Source organism: Leptinotarsa decemlineata, unplaced genomic scaffold, assembly GCF_025532065.1.
Source record: "Leptinotarsa decemlineata unplaced genomic scaffold, Ldec_3_MD MMD2_tig00001064_RagTag_RagTag, whole genome shotgun sequence".
Taxonomy (NCBI): Eukaryota; Metazoa; Arthropoda; class Insecta; order Coleoptera; family Chrysomelidae; genus Leptinotarsa; species Leptinotarsa decemlineata.
This window is the reverse complement of record NW_027412558.1, coordinates 12,076,112-12,101,523: the sequence shown is the minus strand read 5'-3', so window position 1 is coordinate 12,101,523 and position 25,412 is coordinate 12,076,112. Positions and strand designations below refer to the sequence as shown.

Here is a 25,412-nt window from a genome sequence, read left to right as displayed (position 1 = left end):
TGAGGAGTTAGTTAGGTTGGGTCGAAAGTGAGTGGGTCAATTCGCAACCCGAAAAAGTTTATCGTGGTTCATACCTTTCCACACTCGTCCAAATGAACCCTGTTTCTCAACGAAGCCACTTGATTTATAAAGTGAGTAATCTTTCAGGTCAGATGGTAAGAGTGCGGCTCTGTCAAACTCTGAAAACCTGATTACGTTCGCAGAAGGACAGTTAGGAAGTATGTGCTCCGCTGTTTCATCATTTTCCAAACAGAGGCGACACACACTACTTTTCGACAGTCCGATTCAGCATATGATGATTCAGACAACAATGACCTGTGAGAAGGTCTGTTAGACATTGTAGTCGATCCCTACTGTAATCCAACAACTGTTCGGTTTCGAGCTTCGAAGAGTGAATGAACGCCAATTCTGGAAGATTTTGCCAGGAGTCCATTAATCTTCCTGCCATCCAGGTATTCATCGTTTGTTTGGCGAAGCCTAAAGTGATGCCAATGGCAGATTCTAGTCCGATGAAGCTTTTTGCGATGAAGAGTTAGCAGCCTCATTGCCTTCCAGATCAGTATGGCCAGGAATCCAGACAAGAAACAATGTGTTGAGTCTTTCTATTGTGAAGGTCGTATTTGGTAATTTGCTACCAATTTTGACGTTACTCGGTAAGAGTCAAGAACTTTCAACTCCGCTTGACTCTCTGAGAATATTTTCATTGCCTCTTGTATGAGGTTGGATTATACTATAAAAGGACTGACTTCTGATATGTTGTATTCGTTTCAGCTGGTGAGTTATTTTCATTGACCGAATAGAAAGCCAGAGTTTTCAGACATATCTAACCGTAGAGCTTTTAACAGCATGACCTTATTCAATAGCTACCTAGGTCTTTTGACCTCACCCTCCTTTTTTGTGGGGTAGAGAGAAATGGAGTAGAGGTTTACTTTTTTTAAATTTTTCACTCCACAAAAATTTGCAATATATCTTTTCCCATCGTTTTGCATCACAAAAAAAATATTTCACTTGAAACGTGAAAGTTTTGTTACTCAATTGATATTTTTCGTATTTTGCATCTCAATAAGCTTTCAGTTCGCCAAATTGAACAGTTCGTATCTATAATATCAATAAAATTATGAAATAATAATAATACATTTAGAGCAAAATAATCAGGAACAGTTCATTTATCATATGAAGATAAAAGGCGAAGTTCAATTTACATGATGACAAGTCACCATTCAATTGCTCTTTCACTTAACCTCAAAATGGTGCGCATTCAATTCGGATCAGCCTGAATCCTGCCAAAAATAAATTAATTTTCCCAAATTCCTTGAAGCATCTGCATTTTCCGATAACTACCGGGCTTTCTCTCGTAAAACTGCCGCAAGTTCAATATATCCCCTTCATGCATATCACCTACGGCATTAGTAGATCCTTGCCAATCAAGGATTCTCAGCTCCGGAAAACGCATTCGCATACCCGGCTCCGGATAATCCTATATTTTCCTCTGACAAATTCGTTGCGGCTTTCCTCAACTCAACCCGCTTTCCATCATCATCGACACCGCCGCCGCGACATTTGCCGTTTGCCGCCTCCCTCCTCGTCGCCCCCTCAAATCCTTTTCGCCGCCTATAAATTGCCCTTCAGTGCCTTCGGTAAGCCTTCTCTCTCTTTTCGACTTTGAATCGTAATTAACATTTGGTTCTCCCATTAGTGTAATTAAAGTGCCGTTGCGTATAACCTAGCGGTACCTTATCTTATCGTCGTCTCTTCGGGATGGGGGAGGATCAGCAGTGCCGTTGCCTGATCTTCGTAATGGCGCATCTGGAAGGGACATCAGGATGTTCACTGTTGTAGGAGAGTTATAAGTTTTTTCATTATCAGATTCATTTCGATTCAAAATCTATTGATCAAATTATTACCTATATTTATACCTACCTATATTGATTTTATGAAAATTGATTTTGAAAGGAAAATGAATGGATAGATAGTTTATTCAACCACGTTATGCAAAAAAAATACATATGTAGCAAGTCAAAACAATAACGTTTGAGCCATACAAACATATGAACAACCAACAACAACCATTTCAAATAGGTTACAAATAACATTACAAAAAACACAACTATCACCAGTGGTGAGGCAAATGAATATGAGAGATACACACATGATGTTAATAATTTGGTAATTACAATGAAAAAGATATACAGGGTGTCCCTGGACTTCCTCTTTTCCTCTCGGGAATGTATATACTTCATATAACTTTTTTTCCTAAAATCCGTCGTTACCAAGTAACGGGCCCTCGAAGTTACAAAATGAAAAATGTTTTTCTTTGATAACTTTTCAAGTGAATATTCAAAATCATCCAAATTTTGGTAATTGACTAAACAAACGAATTCCTTCGATGAGCTATCATGCAGGAGTCAGTTGTTTTGCTACAAAGTCAGGAACGGACTACCCCCGATGGTCCACACCCCAAAACTTTGAAATGACAGATATTTTTCAATATTTTTCAACAAATTAAGGTTACTTGGACAATTTTATGAATAAAAGTACTCGTGTGGAAAGTCGATCGAAGCAACGAGTCTTGATAAAAATGTAGTTTCACTCGACGACATCAAACCCGCTCGTCCACCATTATTTGAAATGAATAATTATCAAAGCAGAAATAATAATGATAACGTTAATTCAACAACATTTATCCTGAGATGTCTACCATTATTCGAAAATATTAGTTTTTAAGGAAAATGGAAATGATAGGTAAAATGTTCATAACGAATTTTTATAATGCAAACACGTTTAACTAACGAAACTCAAGAGCCTCAAGAGCAAACAGAAATGAAAAATCCGCTACAGAAACTGCTCGATATGACCACCTTCTCTCTCTATACATTTTCTTAGTCTGCGAAGACACCCTCTCTGTACTTGAAATAGCATTCCAGGGTCGTTTCGTATGGCTTCACAATGTAATGTTATTCTATTCAACAATGCATCTCTTGTGTGAATAGGTGTAGCGTAAACAAGGCTTTTTAGATGCCCCTACAGAAAGAAATCTAATGGATTTAAATCCGGAGACCGCGATGGCCATGAATATGGCCCACCTCTACCAATCCATCTATTGTGGAAAATATGGTTCAGATGGTCACGCACAATCAAACTAAAATGAGGAGGAGCGCCATCATGCATAAACCACATATCTCTTCGGGTTTGCAATGGAACATGTTCCAAAAGTCCATTCAAATCGTTCTGAATGAACTCCAAATAACGTTCTCCATTCAATCGGTCCTGTAGAACGAATGGTCCTATAAGATGGTTTCCTATGATACCAGCCCAAACATTCACGTTGAATTTCCGTTGGTGTTTGGTTTGCAATATCCCATGGGGATTTTCTTCGGCCCATATATGGAGATTATGAGAGTTGATAACTCCATCTCTACTGAAACCTGCTTCATCAGTGAATAAAACTCGATTAATAAAAGTCATATCGTCTCTTTGCCTATCCATGAACCAATTGGCATATTCCAGTCGTGCTGGAAAATCTTGAGGTGTCATGGCATGTACCTTCTGGATGTGAAATGGGTGGAGCAGTTGTTCCCTAATTATTCTATGAACAGTGGACTTGGATGTATGGAACTGTTCTGATAGATTTCTGATGCTCATTGAAGGATCATCAGCGACGGCTTCCAAAATATTTTCCAAAATACAACGGTACGTACAGTCCTAGGAGCGCCCTCACCACCTCGTTTTGACAAAACTGTACCTACAATAATACGAAATAAAACAACGTGCTCAAATTAATTATCAATTATTACATACCTGTCTCCCTCAAGCTGCGATCGACACGCTCGAATGTTTCTCTTGACGGTACCGTTCGATTGGGAAAATGCTCGGAATACAGACGACGAGCTTCTGCAGCATTACAAAATGCTCGTCCATAAAATACATGCATATCTGCATATTCATTGAATGTAAACTGTTCGGCCATATCAAAAAAATTCAAAATATCCTATAGAATACAATGATAGTCATATGACAACGCACCACTCAACAAAACAAAATCGCATTCCAGTTTCTCATTTTTTATCAAAACTTTCTAAAAGGTTTTTTTGTCAACATCTGTGAAAGAAATGGAACATAATTATTCCCTGGATATTTTTCACCTGATCATGTGCAGCCGTTTTTGTAGTTCATTCGTTTGCTTTTTATTAGTATAGTAAATATTTTTTCCGATGTGCGTTTTTTCAGCTAAATTTAGATTCGTGTTGAAGAATTTCTCCCATAAAATTATAATTATCAGTGGAACTCCTCAACAGTTTAGCTGTGAAGAAGAATTTGAAACATTCGAATGTTGAGTTTCATGAGATTCAGATAACTGATCAACACGAAACGTGATTATTCCACACATATTATGTACATACAAAATATGGAATGAATTCGATATTTCATAGTAGAGTAGCTTGTTAGTTTAAAAACACCACGAATCTACAGAACTTGATATTTCTTTTGAAAAAATATCTGCTATCACAATTATGACTTAAACTTCCATATAGGTACTGTACTTTTTGTTTACGACTTCATTTTAGCATACTTTGTATTATTCCTGTTATAAATGTTGTTGAATTAACGTTATCATTATTATTTCTGCTTTGATAATTATTCATTTCAAATAATGGTGGACGAGCGGGTTTGATGTCGTCGAGTAGAACTACATTTTTATCAAGACTCGTTGCTCCGATCGACTTTCCACACGAGTACTTTTATTCATAAAATTGTCCAAGTAACCTTATTTTGTTGAAAAATATTGAAAAATATCTGTCATTTCAAAGTTTTGGGGTGTGGACCATCGGGGGTAGTCCGTTCCTGACTTTGTAGCAAAACAACTGACTCCTGCATGAAAGCTCATCGACGGAATTCATTTGTTTAGTCAATTACCAAAATTTGGATGATTTTGAATATTCACTTGAAAAGTTATCAAAGAAAAACATTTTTCATTTTGTAACTTCGAGGGCCCGTAACTTGGTTACGAAGACTTTTAGGAAAAAAAGTTATATGAAGTACTGGTGATATTTTGACCCCATCTATACATTCCCGAGAGGAAAAGAGGAAGTCCAGGGACACCATGTATAGTAATTGTAGACCACAATTGAAATGATTCAGATTCAAACATGTGAGTTGATGAGACCAGGTACTCGTTGACACTATAAAAAAAAATGTGCTGTGTAGAAATTTTTGGTAAACCTCTTGAAACTGAATATAGGTAGATCTTTAACAGTGGGTGGCATTATATTATAAATATCAACTTCGAGTGTATTGATCGCGGATTTGTGTAGTTTCAGCCTGCGTGGTCTCAAGAGATTGGCACCTCTAGTGTTATGTTCATGAACCTGTGAATTGGTCAAATGTTCATTATTGTGGTTATGAATTTCCAAAAGAGGCTAATAGAAGATACAGCGTACCGTCATTATGTTTCGTGTTTTGACAAGCGGCCGGCAGGTATCTCTGAAACCGGCATTTGAAATGATTCCAATAGTTCGCTTTCGTAGTAAGAATATTTTCTCAGAATTGGGGCAAATTCCCCAAAGTAAAGTTTCGTAGCTAATATGGGAATGAAAAAAATGATAGTATGCTGATAGAAACGTGTTCAAGTTGACAAAATTCTTCAATTGCCTGAGTAAAAATAGATATTTAGAGAGTTTAGAGCCTAATTCTTCGATGTGGTATGACCAATTCAGAGTATCGTCTAGAATGATGCTTAGTAGTTTAACAGTTTCACCTTTTGCTATTTTATTATTTGTAGAGAATATGATAGTTTGAGTTTTATCTTTATTCAGTTTTGAAAGGTTAGCATTGAACCATTTCGTAGCTTGATTTACCACAGCGAGCAAGTTCTCACAGTTTTGATTAGCACACAGGAGAGTTGTATCAATGGCATAGATTACGCATTTATATGGTAATGAGTGGAAGAAAAAATCATTTATATGAATGATGAACAACAGAGGGCGCAAAACGGATCCCTGTGGTACTCCAGATTTGATTGGTAAAAAATCCGAAGTTTTATTTTCACCAAGATCAATGCATTGTTTACGATTGTTCAAGTAAGAGCTGAAGAAGGAAAGTGCAACTCCTCTGATTCCGTATTCATTCAGTTTCATTAGTAGATTGTGGTGAGAGGCACAGTCAAACGCCTTGCTCAAATCGCATATTGATCCGTGTTAAGAAGATTTTTAATATCAAAGTAGAAATATAGTCTGTTTTTCAGAATAATTTCAAAAATTTTGCCAAATATAGGAACGATGGAGATGAGTCGATGATTTTCAATGAGGTTTATATTGCCCTTTTTGAAAACTGGTATGACCTTACTGATTTCAACTTTATGTGGGAAAGTATCCTCTCTTATACATGCATTGAAAAGGCATGTGAGTGGTTCGATCAAAAAAGAAATCGTTTGCTTTATCATTCTACTATTCAGGGTATAGACATCAAAGCAACTGGAATTTTTCAACTCATTGTTGGTATTGAAGAATTCCTAGGCGGTCACCGGTTTAAAGAAGAAAGATCCTGCTGGATAAGGTTTGAGACTAGCATCTAGAGATGATGGGCAAGCAATATTATTATTAGAAGGAAGTCGACTGATTATAGTTTCAGCTATAGTGGTAAAAATTGTATTAAATTCATGAGGTGTAATATCACCACAGATTTTAACGAGAGTTGATTTTTTTTCACTGAGTCACTAATGAATGTATCGAAAGCAGACCTTTTCGATTCCAAAATGGCTTTATGATATACATTGTTGATATATTTGAAAACTTGTCTATGATTAGGATTGTTAGTCACGTCATAGATTGTTTTTATGAAATGAACTATGTCTCTCATTTTTCTTAGGTCATTGAACCAGCTAACAAGGGTTCTGCTGGACACACTGGGGACGTTTTCAAGAGGAAATAATTTATCGACTAGACTTACATGAGTATTTATTGCTACAGCTTTGGCTTTGAGAATAAGTTCATACCACGGAACGGAATGGAAAGTACGCTTTTCTTTTGCGAATAAACAGTGATACTGTCACTCCCGACCAACTCTGATTCTTCGAGTCAGAGCTGAAGTCTTCCTCTCAGGACATTTATACTTGTTCTAGAAATATCAAAACACGTTATTAACCTTCTCAATACACCTTCATAATCAACATCATCCAGAAAAAAGTGCTTCAATTGAATGACATTAGAAGAAAAATATTGATTACCTTCACTGAATAGTGTCTAATCAATAGCACAATGCCTATGACTTCGCTGTAATTGAAAAATGTATGAAAATGCTTCATAACGAGTACCACCAGTGATTTTACCAACATCCCTGCTATTGAATCACTTCATTTTTCCCTGGTTAGATCTCATCTCGATTATTGTTCCTAAGTTACGTTACACAAAAAGTGGAACTCGAGGCCGTACACTGTATACTATTACTAAGCAGCATTGGAGTGCATTTTGAACATACCTTCTCTTGAAGCTCGCAAAAAACATCGAGATTTAATACTTCTATTCAAAATTATCAACGGACTGGGTACCAGCCGCAAGCTTTTCTCCATAATATCCTAACATGTCCCCAACCGTTCAACTAGACAGGTGCAAACGATTTAGGTTTTTTTAAGATTCAATTATTTATATAACAGCTTTATTCCCAGAACTCTTCGATTGGCTAACTCTTTAAATAACCTTCAAATCTTCAAAATATCAGTTTCCCTCTTTGAAAACCATATTCTTCACCTAGCCATCTGATACTTCCTGCTTGTGTTGTTGTATTGTGTCTAGTGTTACTTGCCTGTAAGAATTATATTAGTTCATATTGTTCTACATTTCAATTTTTCTTAAATAATCTACTCGTTATCTTACTTCGAAATTATTATTCTTATAATTTACTTACACTGTATTGCCTAAAGTACTACTTATATCGGAACTTTGCTTGCCCGTGCATATAAATAAATAAATAAGTCATTCACCTCCATTTCGGTGAAGAAATAATTGGCAGGTGAATGGAAATCTGTTTAGAAAAATCTGTTTATGTTATGATAATAGTTAACAAACTTTACCAACTGCCTGCATGTACTTGTAAATCAGACTGTCATGTTTTACACGTATTCAAATCAATATAAGGAAATTTCGGGCAAATGATCATTATGATTTTTTTCTCTAGGTTAACCAAAAAAAGCTTTTTTCAAATAACTCAGCAAGATCTATATTTCACAAGAAAAAATCAAGACGTTCAAAGAGTCATTAGTGACCGAAATCACATTGATGTACATTTTTGCAAATCTCGTTATAAAAATTATACTTTATTCATACAGCAGAACAAGCATCGAACAGTGCATCTGAAAAAAAAATCTGTACATGTCCCATTCAGAGGGACTTGCATTCATGTGGTTTGTATATGTCTTCATCACAATAGGCTATTGCAACGCTTGGTGGTTTTTCCGTAGAAAAATAAATAAAAACTGAAACAGAGCTTATTGTCCAGGGAGAGGATAGTAGCAATTTTTAATAATAGTCGATCTGGTGACTGCTCTGCTTCGATTTTTGAACAGTGGCGGAGAAAAATTACCAGGCGATAAAGTTTTGTGTGACGTGTGCAGCATTTCAATTTTAAATAATTCAAGATGAAGTTTTAGAGGAAAATACCCATTCAGGACAAATGACAATTTGAATTAACAGTGAAAGATTCTATAACTGGCAGTAATTGGTATAGCAAAGTACCTTCCTTCGTACAATCATACTCATCTATCAAGATGTTGAAATGGAGAACAACCAAAAGAAAGAAAATGACAAAAAAAACTATTGATTATACAACCTTACTTTCAGTTTCTAATTAGACCACACAAAAAGAATATACTTACAAAAAAAATAATACATTCGCAGAATAATAATAAATCAATGAAGAACGGAAACTAATTAACATCAGTGAGAACATAAAACTTACTTTGAATAACAATGTGGAGAAAACTATACAATTTATAAGGAAAATTAATGTATACAATCAAATATGAAGTTCTTATATATGTATGTGTGTATATATCTATATATGTGTGTAATATCTATTATAACTTGCAATGTACCCCGCTAATAACCCTCTGTGGTTGATGCGGTTCTTGTTTGAATTAAAAAAAAAACAGATTCGAGTATATGACCTGTCTGCCAACCAATGGAATCGATTATTCATATATTGAAAGTATTGGGTATTATATTGGGTACAAACTACAAACATATGATTATTGGAAGATATGTTCGATCCTGATTTTGTATTTCATCATAATATGTAACATAATATTTTGTAATGAAGAAAATAAAACAAATCATGAAATTATGAAACAACAACAAACATTAATTGGCGCTACGAGGCTACTTCATTGATAACAGTGGCGTATTTGCTTTTTCAGTTACAGGAAAACCAGGAAAAACCTGCAGCAGCACATTATCTGAAGATCTTGATCTGCCAATGTCCTCTCTTTCATAAAAAAAATGTAGGGTGTCTCCAGAGGCTCCAATGAATTCAAAAATCGTCAGAACGCAGTGACATGACAATCGTCACATTATTTAATGTGCAATAATGACCACATTCAACACCAGAACGACAATGAACAATGACTGCATGAAGATTATAATAGTGGTCTGCTAAATTGAAGTGTTCATCCATTTCGAACCATCGTCAGAGGTTGAGTCATGTTTGAAGAACATCAGTGGTATTATTGGATTGACTGGTGCCTCAGCTATAAATGTTTTATTTTAATAGTCAGTTTGACAATCAGGTTGATCATCACCCGTTAAAATTTCCTTTTTCAGATGATTTAACAAAAAGCTTTGGAGTATATAAGGCATCAAAAGTTTCTGAGGTGGCACATGATGGTGCCAAGACATATATCACAAATGTTACATTTTGATAGAATAAATTGAAAACCAAATCAAAATTTTATTGAAATTGAATTCGTGTAGAATAGTCATTTTAAAAATATTTTCTAATTCTTTCAATCAACTCGACGAGCCGACTATGTCTGGTAAGGCTCGCTTATTTGTAGGATTTATTTGGAGAATACAGCCAGTGTCCCTGGGCCATTTGTCCTCACTACTGGCTATATATATACCGATATACAATGTTTGCTGTGCGTTGTCAAGGGAGAGAAGCGTGAAGGGGGTGATTTGGGGTGGCGGGTGTGTAAAAAAAGTGTGGATTGAACTAGAACATACGATTATAAGTTACTTCAGTGCTATTGGATGGTTATTATTATTTTACTCATTTTGAATCTTTGTATCACAATCTTCTTGGAGAGAAAAGGGGTTAATATTCAACTAGATATTCAACTACTTTCATACTCCTATTAATCAAATCTTGAAATTTCAATATGTTCATTTGTGTAAGACTTTGTTATGAGAATTTCAATAAACAGTTCATGTAAAACAATGTACGTTGAACAGCCTGAAAAAGCCTATGTGAAGAGAACACGTGTAGTAGTTTTATAATTTGCCTCCACTGCAACCCGCAAGGGTTTATTGTGGCTCACACCTATTCACACTCGATCAAATAAACATAGCTTCTTAACGAAGCCGATTTGTTTTATGATGAGTAGTTTTTCATGTCAGATGGTAAGAATACGTCTCTGGCGAACTCTAAACATCTGATTCGGTCTCTAACAGGGCAGGCAAAAAATATGTGCTCTGCTGATTCATCATTCTCCATACAGAGGAGTCACACACAGTCTTCCGACAGTCCGAATCTCTGCATATGATGGTTCAAATGACAGTGACCTGTAAGAAGGCCTGTTAGACATCGTAGTTCATCCCTACTGTTTGGTATCAAGCTTCGAAGGGTAAATAAACGCCTTGGAGTGAGCCAATCCTGCCAGAAGTCCATAAATCTTAGTATCATCCAGGTGTTCAAACTTTGTTTGGAAAAGCCTAAAGCGACGTCAATGGCAGGTTCTCATCCAATGAAGCTGCTTACGGCACACTCCTATGCAAAGAAGTCAGCAGCTTCATTGCCTTCAAGGCCAGTATGGTCAGGAATCCAGACCAGAGACATCAGAGTTAAGTCTTTCTATCGAGGAGAGTTGTTTTTAGCAATTTGCTACCAATTTAGACGTTGCTCGCTAGAAGCGAAAAGCTTCCAACGCCGCTTGACTGTTCGAGAATATGTTTATTGACTCATGTATGAGGTTGGATTCTTCCAATCTCTCCGCACACAATTCAATAGCGTAAATTTCCGCTCGAAATACAGTCGCATAGGTTCCTAGGTAGGTTGATATCTTTGTTCTGGGTCTGCACCAGAACCGGAAGGTGTTTTTGATACATCTGTGAACCAACAACTATCTGCTCTTGATATTTCCTTCTCCCGGAGGATCCAGTCCTCTCTACCCCGGATGAGTACAGTTCATATTTAACAGTTGGAGGCATAAAGTCAGAGGTTATTTCCAGAATGCTGAGACTTCTAGTGTTAACCAACAATCTGTTGCACTCTGCATTAAATTGATTTGTGCGATTGACAATGTGCACAAGTCTACATGAAGTCCGTCTAGCGTCTCTCTCTAGAAAAATGTGGAGAGGAGGTAGATCTAGAAAAATCTCTATGGTCGCTGACGGTGTGGTATTGATGGCTATCCTTCCTGACACGGACCTTGCCGAAATGACAAGGTCATCTGGCAAGCTGCATAAAGGGGTTATAATGATTTTTTATCTGGTATCAAATAATTTCATCATATGACAGCCTTCAGCAACTAAATATATACTTTGTTTGTCCTTTGGAAACTGGAATTTTTTCGGATAAATGCGAATAAGCAACTGGTACCACTTTTCAAAAATATATGTAACTTTGACGGATAACCATTCTGAATTACAATAATTCGTACGGTAGGAAACATTTTTTGTGCTTACTTATATACAGAAAATACAAATACACTAAATTGGTACTTCCATAATGTAGGTCCTATGATAGTTTTCAAAAAACGTCTGCAAAGAGACCAAATTCATTCTGAATAATCACGGGAATGATAAATGAATATATCTGATTGATTCGGCCGTAACTTGATGAAGATCCATAGTAATTTCATAAACCACACCTTCCGATTTGATCACGACACGTGATCAAATCGAATAAAGTTTGTGAAGATCAAATCCTGTAGTTTATGAAATTAATGAATCACTTTCGAATCATTTTTCATTGGATAGCTCATGATAAATTTTTCTCAAAGTGACCGAATACTTGTTTTATCATTCGGTGAAAATCTGTACGTTTGTTAAAATTGTTAAATGAAGTTTTTTTTTCGTTTTCGAGTCACAACAAACAGAAGCTAAATGAATATTTGGAGACAGTATTCCAAAATAACTTTAATTGGAAGCCATATTGAAGACATCATATCAAGAATGATTAATGGCTATTTATTTCGATTCTTTTATGGAACGACTTATTTGTTGTTTGTGACCGTCATTTGAGAGATGACTCGTTGTGGGATGTAATATTTTTTTCATGATTGAAATATTTGGCGAAACTCTGAACATCATGTGTATCTTTTTTATCCCATGAATATTTTTGTGCTGGTGGAATTCCTTTTTTTTTATTCAATTAACGAATCTATATTTCTACTAATGTATTCAAAACTTTGAAAACAAAGTGTTAAAAACAAAAGGTTTCATTTCCACATCTGTACAAACGAACAATAAATAAATAATTGAATATAAAGGTAGTCACTAGTTCAAACTAAAGATATAGTAAGGTCAAATTGAAGACATTTCGAGAAATGCTGGAAAAAACAATACTTTTGGTTTGTTATAAACCGGCGTTTATGACCGATTTTCATTTTGGTATGTTCATATACATTATTTTCATGCTTCAAGTAGTAATACATGTTGCATCGCAAACAAATCTCAAAAAAGAAAATGAAAAAAAAGTTTTCACCGGCTAGTTTTTTATCAAATTTGTTGAACAATATGATAAATTATATTCAACCACTTCAAGAAGTATGCCTCTCAGTTTCTCCAGCAGGTGTGTTTGTAAGTATACTATGAGACAAAATAATCCTTTTATGAGTAATATAGTGTGTAACGTATATTCCACACAAGTTTTTAAATTGTGATCCCTCAGTTAGACTATAATTTCAATTGAATGAACTGTTTCTCTCTGAGAATGGGAACTAAAATGGAAAAAGCTACCTATAAATATAACTGACAGTAAACTATTGAAAGAAATGAAATGGAATTGAAGTAAAAAAGTTTATTTTCCTCAAAATAGACTATAAATGTATTGGAGAGTTCTGAAGTTATACAATTTTACAAATTTCTGTGATGTGAATTTTTATAATTTTTTGAAAATTGCATATTTCCGAAACTATCAGTCCTAGAAATGAAGTTTGGAACAAATTGAAGAAAACTTTATTCTCAATCACATCAAGCAGAACTCTTTTCTAGCTTAAATGGATCAAAAAAAATATTAGTGCCAATATCCTTAGTCTTTCTGAACCTCTTGTATGTAAACGCCCCTCCTTCGGTCTCTATCAATGAACTATATATTTTCGTGGATACATCACTATCGAACACACAAAGGACCCTCACTCATACCCAGTCATAACTCCGATGAACTAATCTCGAGGTACTTAAGCGGAGCGCAAGACAGCGAGATTAAAGAGCTTTCCGGAAAGTCGGACGCGAAATAATGCTCACTGGGCGGCAGAGATATGCCGATACTAACTCAGGCTGACATCCAAATTCGCAGACATGTGTTAGGTGTCCGTACTACGTCATAATGGCGGCTACCAACAAAGATACATGGCCACCTTAGACCTGCACCGCTCCGTTACGTGTCGGTGAAGTGTTTGGAATTATTTCTGTAGTACGGGCAGTTGAACGGTACATTCTAGCAGACTAAAATTGAATTATGTGGCGTGGTTTGGTAACTTATCTATTCTACTAAAGTCAGTGAATTTTCAATGCTGTGAGGTGGGACGAAATTGGTAATATTTTCGAACAACTTGTTAAGACCTATTCCTAGTTCTCTTACTGGACTATTTATATATGAAACTACCAATCCTATGGGGTTATCCTTTTCATGTGTTTCCATCAGGCCATATGGTTTAGGGCGAGAGGGGTTCGTGTTGGTCATTCTCCGTTTCTCTGATTTCAATTTTGTCCCACCTCACAGCATTAAAAATTCACTGACTTTAGTAGAATACATAAGGAATCAAACCACGCCATATAATTCAATTTTAGTTCCATTTGATGTAAAGAGTATGTTATCCAATAGGCTATCCAATAAGCTCCTCATTTTAGACATTTTAGATCATGTCAAACTAGACCATATCACTTCCTTTGAAGTTTCAACAGCTTTCGATGTGTGTCTGAATCTGAGCTACCTACAGTTCAACAACAAATTTTATGAACAGGATTCAGGTTTATCAAAGGGCTCACCTCTTAGTCCACTTTTAGCAGACGTATTTATTAACAGCTTGGAGACCACTATAGTAAATTCCGACCTGGGTAAAAAACAATCTAGCTAGGGAAATTGATAAAAACACGGATAGGTCATAATGATGATTCCAACGCAGATACTATCCAGAAGTTAGTCAGAAAACAAAGCCGTAAATTCACGTACAGATTAATATAGCCTCAGGTCAAACAACCAGAAATCAAGAAATGGGTAACTCTAACATATTTTGGGAAAAGAACAGAGACTATTGCGGGTTTCTTCAGAAAAAACAATGTGGAAGTGGCATTCAGACCACCGAATCTGAATGATATGGAAATTTTGCACTATGCAAAGGAGGGTTACAAACTCAATTATTTAGAATCATAATTCACAAGTATAAACATTGCGGGTGCAAATCGATTTAGTTTACCCACCGGTTTTCAAATTGGCACATCCGCACTGTAAACTGTAAATTCAGGTACTCAATCAAGCCAAGTGCCTCTATTAGTACCTACAGGCTATTATTACCTAAGGGCTGATGTAATGAACCATTGTAAGTTTAATGTATAAGTTTGAAAATGTCCTTATAGGACGAAACTGCAGTAATAATGTTAGTTACAAATAAAAGTGGTGAAAACATAGAAAGTTTCAATTCTCTTTTCTTCATTCTGTAGCTTTTATGGTGGGTTTATTTGAAAAATATTCTAGTAATTCAGCATAGTACAGGTGCTATCCAAACAAGTTTTCATAAAAAATTATGTTTTTGTAAATTATTGGATCATAATTTGGAAAATTATTGATAGGATTATGCAAACATTGATTGGCCCTTTACTTGGATAGTATTGATTGAGTGAATATATTTTGTGTGAGATAATGAAAGCCACTATGAAAAATGAAACGATGGTTGAAAGAAGAGAAACTAATACAGTTGAATGCATTGCATAACAGTACTTAAAAAAATCGAACGGTTATGGAACAAAAAGTGATGTGTTCATCGATGGGAAGTTGTCTTTCCAGATTATTTTCTTTACAATTTCCAAATAACTGGTATCAGTGATAATAATTCCAGTTCTTCAAAAATTCCCAAATTTTCATGTATTCATTAATTATATCAAGTGTTCGATCCAAGAAATGAAAAAAAAAATATTTCATATCAATCGATATCTAAAAAGTGGGCAGCTTTTTAAGATGAACAAACTTCCCCATTTTGTATCTCAAAAAACTTTTCGAAAGTTCTACGAACTTCTCATGAACATTTTCCAAGGTTTATTATTACCTTTGAGATACGTTTCGCATTGTCTGTCAATCAATGGAGAAATCAAAAACTCACTTGCTATCAAACCTGTAACTCTCACATACTTCCTTAAAAATCTTGATTATGCTGTGAACTTGTTCAACTATACCGCTTGTACTATTTCGAATAATTGCACCTGTTACTCTGTCTCTGCCTTCGTTTTCATTGTTATGAAGTCCATATCGGTTATTGTGCCAAGAACTGACATTTTGAATAATGGTCTGCCGATGATTGAAGTGTATAGGCCAAGGGTTTCAGTATTGTCAAACACAGTCATTTAGGTCGATTTCAGTATCGTATCTTCATTGGATATGCGGGTGAGAATTCAGGCAGTAATTATAATAAGATTTATGATACGGTGCTTCATTCACTAAAAAGTATACACATTTTTCAAAGCGAAACCTGGTATGATTCCTATTGCGATTATTCCATTGGAACCGATGGAATGGTGGGAAAATTGAACGCTTGACCACCAAAACAGAGTTTCACAGCAATAAATCGATTCTTTTTAACAACGATAAGCATCTAACATCTAGGTGTTATTTTTCTTGAATCAGACGTGACTCTAAGGATCAATTCATGCATTATTTCAATCGCTGTCTCTGTCCTAATCGATTTAATTATTGGAATCCAATATTCAAATATGATTGAGAGGAAATATCAAAACTTCGCATTGATGCTCCTACAGAAATTCACAGCTTTGGTTGTATAGTTTGATTATGGCAGTGACTCGACCATTACTCTACTCAGATAACTCAAATGAATATCTAAATGAAATGGAGATCACCAATAAAATGAACAGATACAATAGAATGAAATAAAAAACGAATTGCTATACTGCCATACTTTGTGAGGTTATGTGAATGGCAATTCACATAACCTCACAAAACTAAGACAAGCATTTTTCAATTCAAACTCCACTTCGGATACCAACAATTTATATGTTATGATATCCAGGAATCCCAAGATCATAATTAAAGTTCATTAGCATTTTCAATTTGAATGGAAACGTTATCCTTAATTTCAAAGGAATCAAAAAGGATATCTGATGTATTGTGTTACATCTAACCGCGTCCAGGTAAGATTGATTTCAACGTTGAAATCCTATTAATGAAAAATACGAGTTCAGTCATATACGTACTCTGTGCATATAACTCAAACATATGTTTTTGTTGAGAATTCTTGTTATCCAGGTAATGAAATTGATAAAATTTGAGAATTGATATTTGGTTTTCTGTAATGTCTAATTTTTTATATAATAACTAGTGGAAATTAGACAAAAGTGTTTTTGTCATTTTCATTAAATGATCATGAATTCCCACAAAATAAACATGTCATTAATCACACAAATAATATTTTGTTCTCATATCGATGCCTTTAGCTGAGAATGATTCTAAGAACTGATCTTCAAGACTATGACTCGACCTAAAAATTTTCTCAGATAAATGTCCGATTTTTCAAACTCAGACTTTGTTATTCTTGAGCGATACAAATCGACCAGCAATAGAAAATACGACTCGTTCTATGGACTTCTTCCTTTCGATGAACCTTTCGGGATCTTCGTTTTATATAATAAAGTAAAATGATTCTTAGGTGTAGATAGGAAGGCCCATATAGTAGGCGAGTTTTTCGAGCTGAACAAAATAAATAATGGTGAAGATTCCTACTTAACGAAGCCCAATACATCATTTGGCAGGCACAGAGTTTATTCTCTGCTACCGAGGCCTGAATTTCCTTGTGGAGATTATTCCACTTCGAAGTTGACATACCATGGTACATTATTCTCAATCTAGTGAATACCTGATTGGCGTTCTAAAATGCATCCTATGATGAATTTCAGAATGACATTCTCCTATAACTGCAGGAGATATTCTTCTGATCCTAGCAGGTAACCAGGGCCATTTTCTGGAAAATTGTCTCATGATATGTTGAAGAGGTTCTAGTTGGTCAGGCGATATTGATATTGACGGTTGTCCAAGGTGCAAGATTCCCACCTCAACAACCGCAGAAATCTTTTTTCATATTGGAGTATCAGTAGGACACCTCTATTTGACGATACATTTCCCGTGATAAGAATAACATATAGATTCTGCATAGTAGATTCATGAGATTCTTTGCCAGGTCACCTGCCTCCTGGCTCTGCTTACACAATCAGGAATCGAAGAACTGAGGTGTTCTTGTTTTTGAAAATGTATTACAAAGAGGGGAGTTGGAGTCATCTAGTCGAGTACTCTTAGAAGTGATATTTTGAAAATATTGTGATTATTGGAGGAGGCGAGTTTACTTTAAATTTTGGCGAAAGAATATACACCACAATCTTGCGATAAAAGGAATTTTTCGAATCAACCTGACATAGCAAATGGTGAAGATTTTCACTTGAATATGCTATTAAAAAGTTTTATCATTGTTTTATTGAAAATTTGTTGGAATTCAATTTCGACAAAGCGTATGGAGTTTAATACATACAGTGTCTTCCAGGATAGATGTTACAAGAGATAGGGTGGATTGAAAATTCTTTAGTTTTTTGAGATTGTGAGATTGAACCTCTTGATGCGAAATAAATTTCAAAAATATTACCATTTTTTACCAATTTGGCCTAGAGGGTAAAGTGTGAACATTCATTCAGGGTCAGACATTGTAGTTCTATATAAAAGTTCACAGAGATTGGAGACTGGAATTTTTGAAATAAATTGTATTACTTCACAAATAAAATTCGCAGAACGCAATAACATAATTACTCCATATATAATATTGTTATTCGAAGTACCAGAAATCTGCATATAGATGCAGTTCACTATCTTTGACTTTAAAAAACATAAATCTTCCAGAAATTTTGTTTAGAGCCATAATTTCTCATCCTGAACAACTTTTTTCCGTGAAATTTTGGTGAGTTATGAACAAAAATGGTACCGTACCTGAAGAAAATTGTCTTGTTTTGCATGAATCTTCATTTGATTTAAATGAGATATGAAATGTCGTAGGAAATTGAATTACTCAGTATGTTGCTGAAATAGTGGCGGTTCAACATATAGATTTGCATGAAATTTGATCAGATGGTAATATCGCAGCTTCCAGGAGATGAATCCCAGCTCACCTTTTGAGGAATGAGGCCCACAAGTCCATCAAGATATTGAAAAGTAGTAGTGGGTCTCAGATTTCTATAAAATAATTCCAGATACAGAAATTATTCCTGCCCGCCATTGACTTCATTCCACCATCCTCCATACCCTCAAGCAATCGATGTTCTCTTCCATCCACCACATCAATTCAATGGGACAGGTATAACCCCCAATTTTTTAAGTGGAAAGTATAGGCTTGTGATATATCGTTTGAAAGGTATCTTTATTCTCTATGAACTTAACCTCCAGATTTGAATAACTCAAAAGAACGAATAACGCTTGCGATTAGGTCGGTCACGCCTGATATGTTAAAGAATGTTAGAAGACAGTTTCATTTGAGATCAGGATGTTGCCAAGACGTTCGCGGTGAACATTTTGAACATCTACTTCGTTAACATCCATATTTTTTTTTCGTATTCTACATTTCATTACGTTTTGCATAACATTTCAATTTTTGAATGTATTTTATCGAATTTCGGTAACCACACGATTTTAATTTACTTTATCTTGATTCTTGCAATAAACTTAAAAGCGATAACATTTTTCAGAATAGAATGAAGAGACCTTTCGAACGATATATTATCACAAAAGTATACTACCCATTTAAAAAAATTGGGATTTGTGCCTGTCACTTGAAGGTGGTTGAGGGGTGTCATTTTTACGTTGGAAAATGTCAAATTATAATTCACATTTAAAGTGTTTCGGGATTTTTTTTAATATGTACAGTAGCCTAAATAATGAATTTATTGTATTTGGCTTTCACACACTGTATACAATCGAGAATGTTGATGTTTTCCTGCTATTTACATTCATGTTAAATGTTATATCAGCCCAAAAATTTGTTACTCAGTTTTAGTCGGACACCAGTTTTCTGAGAAGAAGACATCCAACATTATGATCAGAACCACCCCGGTATAATGAAGGAGAACGTTTCCACCGATATATTTTTCCAAAGACATACTTCGAGGAAAGTTTCCCGAGAATCGGAACCGTATTTCACCTTGAGCAATCGATCGGGGGCCAAGCCGAAGAAAAAACTTCTCTCGATTATTCGAGTTGGGCAAAAGTTTCTTCGTGACTGACGAACGACGCCATGTTAAATGGATCCGAAATAATGGCCGAACATGATCGGTACAGACACGCCATAACACAGCTATTGTCCTTTGAGTCGTTTTGTCCCGATCCGTAACTGATTCGATTTCGCTTCTTTTTCTTCTCGCAGTTCAAAGTTAAATAGGTGTAAAATTCGTTTAGTAATAGCCTATGGATTCTTTTTTCCCTGCACAAGTGCGGCGTGGTGTAGAGTTTTGGAATTAACTTTCAATAAGCGAGAAATGTTTTGTTCTTGAGACAAACCAATCGAGCTTCTTATACTGCTGAGTCTCCCGCGAAAAGTTGTCACTAATAGTCTAAGAACTGATGATGAACTCCAAGAAATTCTTCAGGCAACTTGAAGGTCGAAATTAGATGGGTCGACTATTGAAGTTCGGTTGAGGTAAGCATGAAACTGCTTCCAATAGCAGTTGTTCCATTTTGAATCGTATACAATTTCAATGTTATTAAAACGTTTTTTATCCTTGTTTGGCGTATCCTATGAATCAAGTACTGTTTCCACACATCGAAACTTCAACACTTCTCTCGATGGCAACCAGATTTCTGCAGTATACTACATGAGAGAAAAGCTCATATCTTGATTGGTTTTCATTGATAAAGTTCGAGTCAAAAAGAAATATTGTAGTTGATGAGCAATATTTGAATTGGAGATGATATTTTGTTCGCCATTTCAGAAAATTAGTAGTTTTTGTGTGATAAACTATAATTTGCAATAACTCATTCACAATTACTCCAGAAGAAGTACAGTCTATATATCACACAGACCCCTAAGTTTCGACTAGTTTTCGAATAATTTTTCTTCAGAAGGCAAGACACAAGAACTATAGAAAAATCCTCAAGGCGCTCCTTAAGGCGCTGTAAGTAGCGATTTTGAAATTACATCTGATAGCTTAAGATGACTAATAACTGTAAAAAGCTACAAAACCACACATAATTCCACAGAGTCACAGAGTTTACACCTTGTCTACTCTCTTTTCGAAAATATTCAAAGGTATTTTCCGCTTCAATGCCATCATCCCAATATGACATTGAAGCCTCTTTCCAACTTTTTCAGTGAGTTTGACAGAGAAAGTGCCATCATTATCATAAACCAACTCATAGTTGACGAAATTATTCCTATGACCGTGATAACACGAACATATAACATTCTTTGTTATAACAACTGATATTCTAATACCCCCCATCTGGGAAGTAATCACACGGACCAAACTTTAATACACAACAACACATTTGCCTAACTGTGACTTAATTTGGCTCATGAGCTACCAGACGTTTCAATATATTTTTGCAATAAAATTAAAAAACTTTGGGGAAGTGCCCTTTCTGATGACAGAAGAATACTAATTATAATAATAATGATGTAGGAAATTATTTCAGCAAAAACCAAAATAATATAGAATTGAATTGAATTTCTGCTATCATTTCTTGAAGCAGTTCAATGAGTTTTGTACACACCCATACAATTTTTTCGACGTTATTGGTCTTTCATACAGAGCGTTCCAACAAGTAATCAAAAATTTCAAAGAACACGTACATTATTATTTCTAGGGGGACTAATTCTGATATGGAAATCATACCCGAAACTTCACCCCTCTGCGGTCAGCAACTACCCCCCTATTTTTGTCAAAGGCATGGGGGGTCAAGTGATACATCATATGAAAGGTATTTTGTCCCTCAAATACATCTGTAAGTTTTCTTTGGATGGGTTCATTCATTATTGAGAAATAAAATGTTGAACGTTTTAGTTGAAATAAAATCGAAAATTCGCTGTCGCTCATTTTATTGAGGAAATCAATAAAAGTAATATCAATGGCAAACATTTAACGGATGAAGTGTTCAAAATGACCCCCATCTAGTTCCATACTAATACAGTCTACTTTTGGAAGCGCTCCTTACATTATTGTCGGAGTCAGAAATCGGCATTTCCGAACAATTCTCCGTCGCAGGTATTCTAGATTTGAAGAATTTATTTAAATAGTAGGACAAGTTTTGAAATTTACGACATTGTTAGTTTTTTCTGCACTGGTAGTTTTTGTTGAATCTAGTTGTGGCAGAACAAAACATATATAGTTGGTTACTGTCACTTCTTCACGAATTATTATTCAGTCATCCTTGTTGACTGTGTTCACATGGTTCATTCTACTGGAGAAAAAATAGAAATTGTTACAACCTATTATCAAAATAATGAATGTGCTAAAGCTGCTGCAAAAATTTATAATACGAATTATCCATCAATGAGCCATCAATACTTCATACAGTTAATGGATAAGTTTCGAACTTCAGGTTCTGTTCACAACAGAAAACATGAAGTATCCCTTCCTGTCAGAAATGACGGTGTTGAAGTTGCGGTTTTAGGACATGTACAAATGGATGGTCGACAATCTATCAGACAAGTAGCTACAGCGTGAAGTATTTTTCGGATTTTGTGTGTCGCCCCTGTTTGGAAAATGATGAAACAGCAGAGCACATACATTGTGCCTGCCCCGCTGGGAACCGAATTAGGTTTTCACAGTTCGCTAGAGCCGTACTCTTACCATCTGACCTGAAAAACCACTCACCATACAAACTAATCGGCTTCGTTAAAAAGCTGGTTATATTTGGTCGTCGATTGTAAATAGGTGTGAGTCACAATAAACCTCTGCAGGTTGCGGTGGAGGGTCGAATAGTTCCACCTAACCTAACGTAACATCCCCAATCATGATTACTTAAAGCATATGATATCAATTTTACCTAAAAAATAATATTTATAAGAATATTTAGAAGAAACTAAAGCTATACCTATGTAATAAGAAAAAAATAAAAAAGTAAGTAATTCAAAAATATGACAGGAAAGCTATTGGTTGACACTCAATATATAATTTTTCAAACCAGTGAAAAATTCTCTAGGGGGTTGGACAAAGCTGAGTTCGGACATTAATGGTGTATTATTTATAACTTTCAGCATCGTTACGATTGGGGTACCTTGAGTCGTAGTGACTAATGGAATTTCGAAAAAAGGGGTTGATTTTATAATTTTGATAGGGCTTCTTCGGTTTATTAAACTACGTAACTTGGGACAGTTAAGATAATTATTATAAATTTTGTAACATATTGCAATTATTATGTATAACCTTCTATTCTCTAAACTCGAGATTTCATATTCTTTCCTGAGATTATTAGTTCTTACAGAATTATAATCTGAGTAGACTCCATATTTCATAGAATATAAATGCCGCAGTAGTCTATTTTGAATTTTTTCCAAATTATTTTTATATATAAAATGATACGGGTACCAAACGGCTACACAATATTGGGTGTCACCAGAGCGTTATATATCTTAATGACTGGTAATTCATAAAATGTTTACTTTGCCTCAAAACCCAAACTCCGTAAGCCCTGAGAGACTACCATTTCAATGTGATTTTTGAATGACAGTGTTGAGTCATATCGTACCCCCAAATCTTTAACATTACTTACTCGTGCCAACGTGATATTTTCCATTTCATATGCATACTCTATTTCAACTCTCTTTCTTGTGCAAGTCATTACAATACATTTTGACGTATTGAATGGTAACTTATTTTTCACACTCCATTGGTAAACATTTTCAATATCCTTTTGCAGCTTACTACTACAATCTTGAACACAATCTATTTTTCTATAAAATTCAAGGTCATCGGCAAAGAGTAAATAATTCGAATATTTAATTTTCGCTGATAGATCATCAATAAAAATGAGAAACAATAGAGGCCCCAAATTGGATCCTTGGGGCACTCCTGATTTTGGCTAGTACTCATCTGAATAGTTGGTACGAAATTTCACTCTGAACGTTCTCTCATTTAAATATGATGCTAAAAAATTCATAGTTCTTTCAGTAGCTCCACATAGAGAAAATTTATTTAATAATACATCATGATTTACTTTGTCGAATGCTTTCTGGAAATCTGTGTATATCACGTCGACCTGAGTAGAATTTTCCAGACTTCCGAATACGTCATGATTAAAAGATAAAATATTTGTGGAAGTTGACTTTTTTGGCACAAAGCCGTACTGTTCTTCATTTATTAAATTCTTCACTTTGTGCTACACTTTAGCATATATTATCTGTTCGAACAATTTACCAGGAGCAGGTAATACAGCAATTGACCGGTAATTTTCTATAAGTGACATCTTACCAGATTTGTGTATAGGAGTTACAATAGCACGTTTCCATCGTGATGTAAATATATCTACGAAGACTAGGATAACATCGATTTCTAAAAAAAAATGTTCAGTAATATTGATCTAGTTAGACATACAGTGAAATGTTTGAATTTTTATTTCAATTATTATCTATTGCTTCAAAATAATTTGGCTTGAAACCTTCATATTCTATCAGTAAAATTTCGAAATCTCCGTTGGAAATATGATTTTTTTTTTTCAAAAGATGATTTGAATATGCGATTGTTGAAAGTTCTGAAGTTTTGAACTCAGGACAAGTTCTACAAATTGATTCATACACTCCAGATTTCTTGAATGTAGATGTTTATTTTCAACCAACTTTCCCAACGTATTACCTGTTCTATATACAATTGCAATATCTTTTTTATTCGATAATTATTTGTGATTACGTGTGGTATATGAAAACAAGAGTAGAGAATTAACTTTCAGTATGTGTAAGTTTGTGAATATAAAATCGTTGTGTGTGGTTTGAAACCATTTCTACAGTCACAGTAACTGTATTTTACAAAACGTTTCTTTCAATCAACAACAAAATAACTAACTGGCCATCAATACTTTGAAATCACCCCAAATTTCCCTTCAGTTATCCTGAAAAACTATCGTAATATACATCTGAATAAGTGGGTGCATTCCCCACAATGTCAAAAGAGTAAATTTGCATAGGGGCAAGCTGGCGTCAGACCGGTCGACATAAAAAGACACGTCCGGGAGCACCAAAGAAGCGTCCGGTGACCAACTGTCACCGACCAAAGAAGAAGAAGCTGCATACATATGCAAACATTAAATGTCGTTTCGTATACAAGGATCCCTCGTGATATCGTATACTAGATGTTTGTCCGAGCGGAGACCCACAAGAGATTGTTCAGGGTAGGCTTCAGAAATGATCCTTTCAAAAACGTCTTTGCGAATGGTCTGGTAGAACAGGTGCTTTTTCATATGAATTTCATACTATTATTGCTACACTGACCGGCTACTTGATGAAAATCAACCACATTTTTCAAGATAATGAAACAATTTTCTGACTTGTAAATTTACTAAAGATGCATTCAAAGCACTTATAGCTTCTTCAGTCGAACTGGTACATTGAGCTTTTTCACAATGAGTTTTATACAACAGAAGTAACAGAACTCAATTGAATAATAATTGTTCTACAGTTTTGGCTTCTGATGTTTGTAAATTCATTATAATCGAGTTGGTGTAATCATAAACACACACATACAGATACAACAATTCACAATCAATATATGCACCCATACTCTCATAAATTTGCA

The 25,412-nt window shown here is 35.1% G+C and overlaps 1 protein-coding gene across 1 annotated transcript in view; it reads right to left on the bottom strand.

Annotated features, from left to right (window-relative positions):
- LOC111517914 (uncharacterized) overlaps positions 1-25,412 on the bottom strand; it is a 1,107,665-nt gene that overhangs the window by 480,517 nt on the left and 601,736 nt on the right. The gene's annotated exons all lie outside the window — the stretch shown is intronic.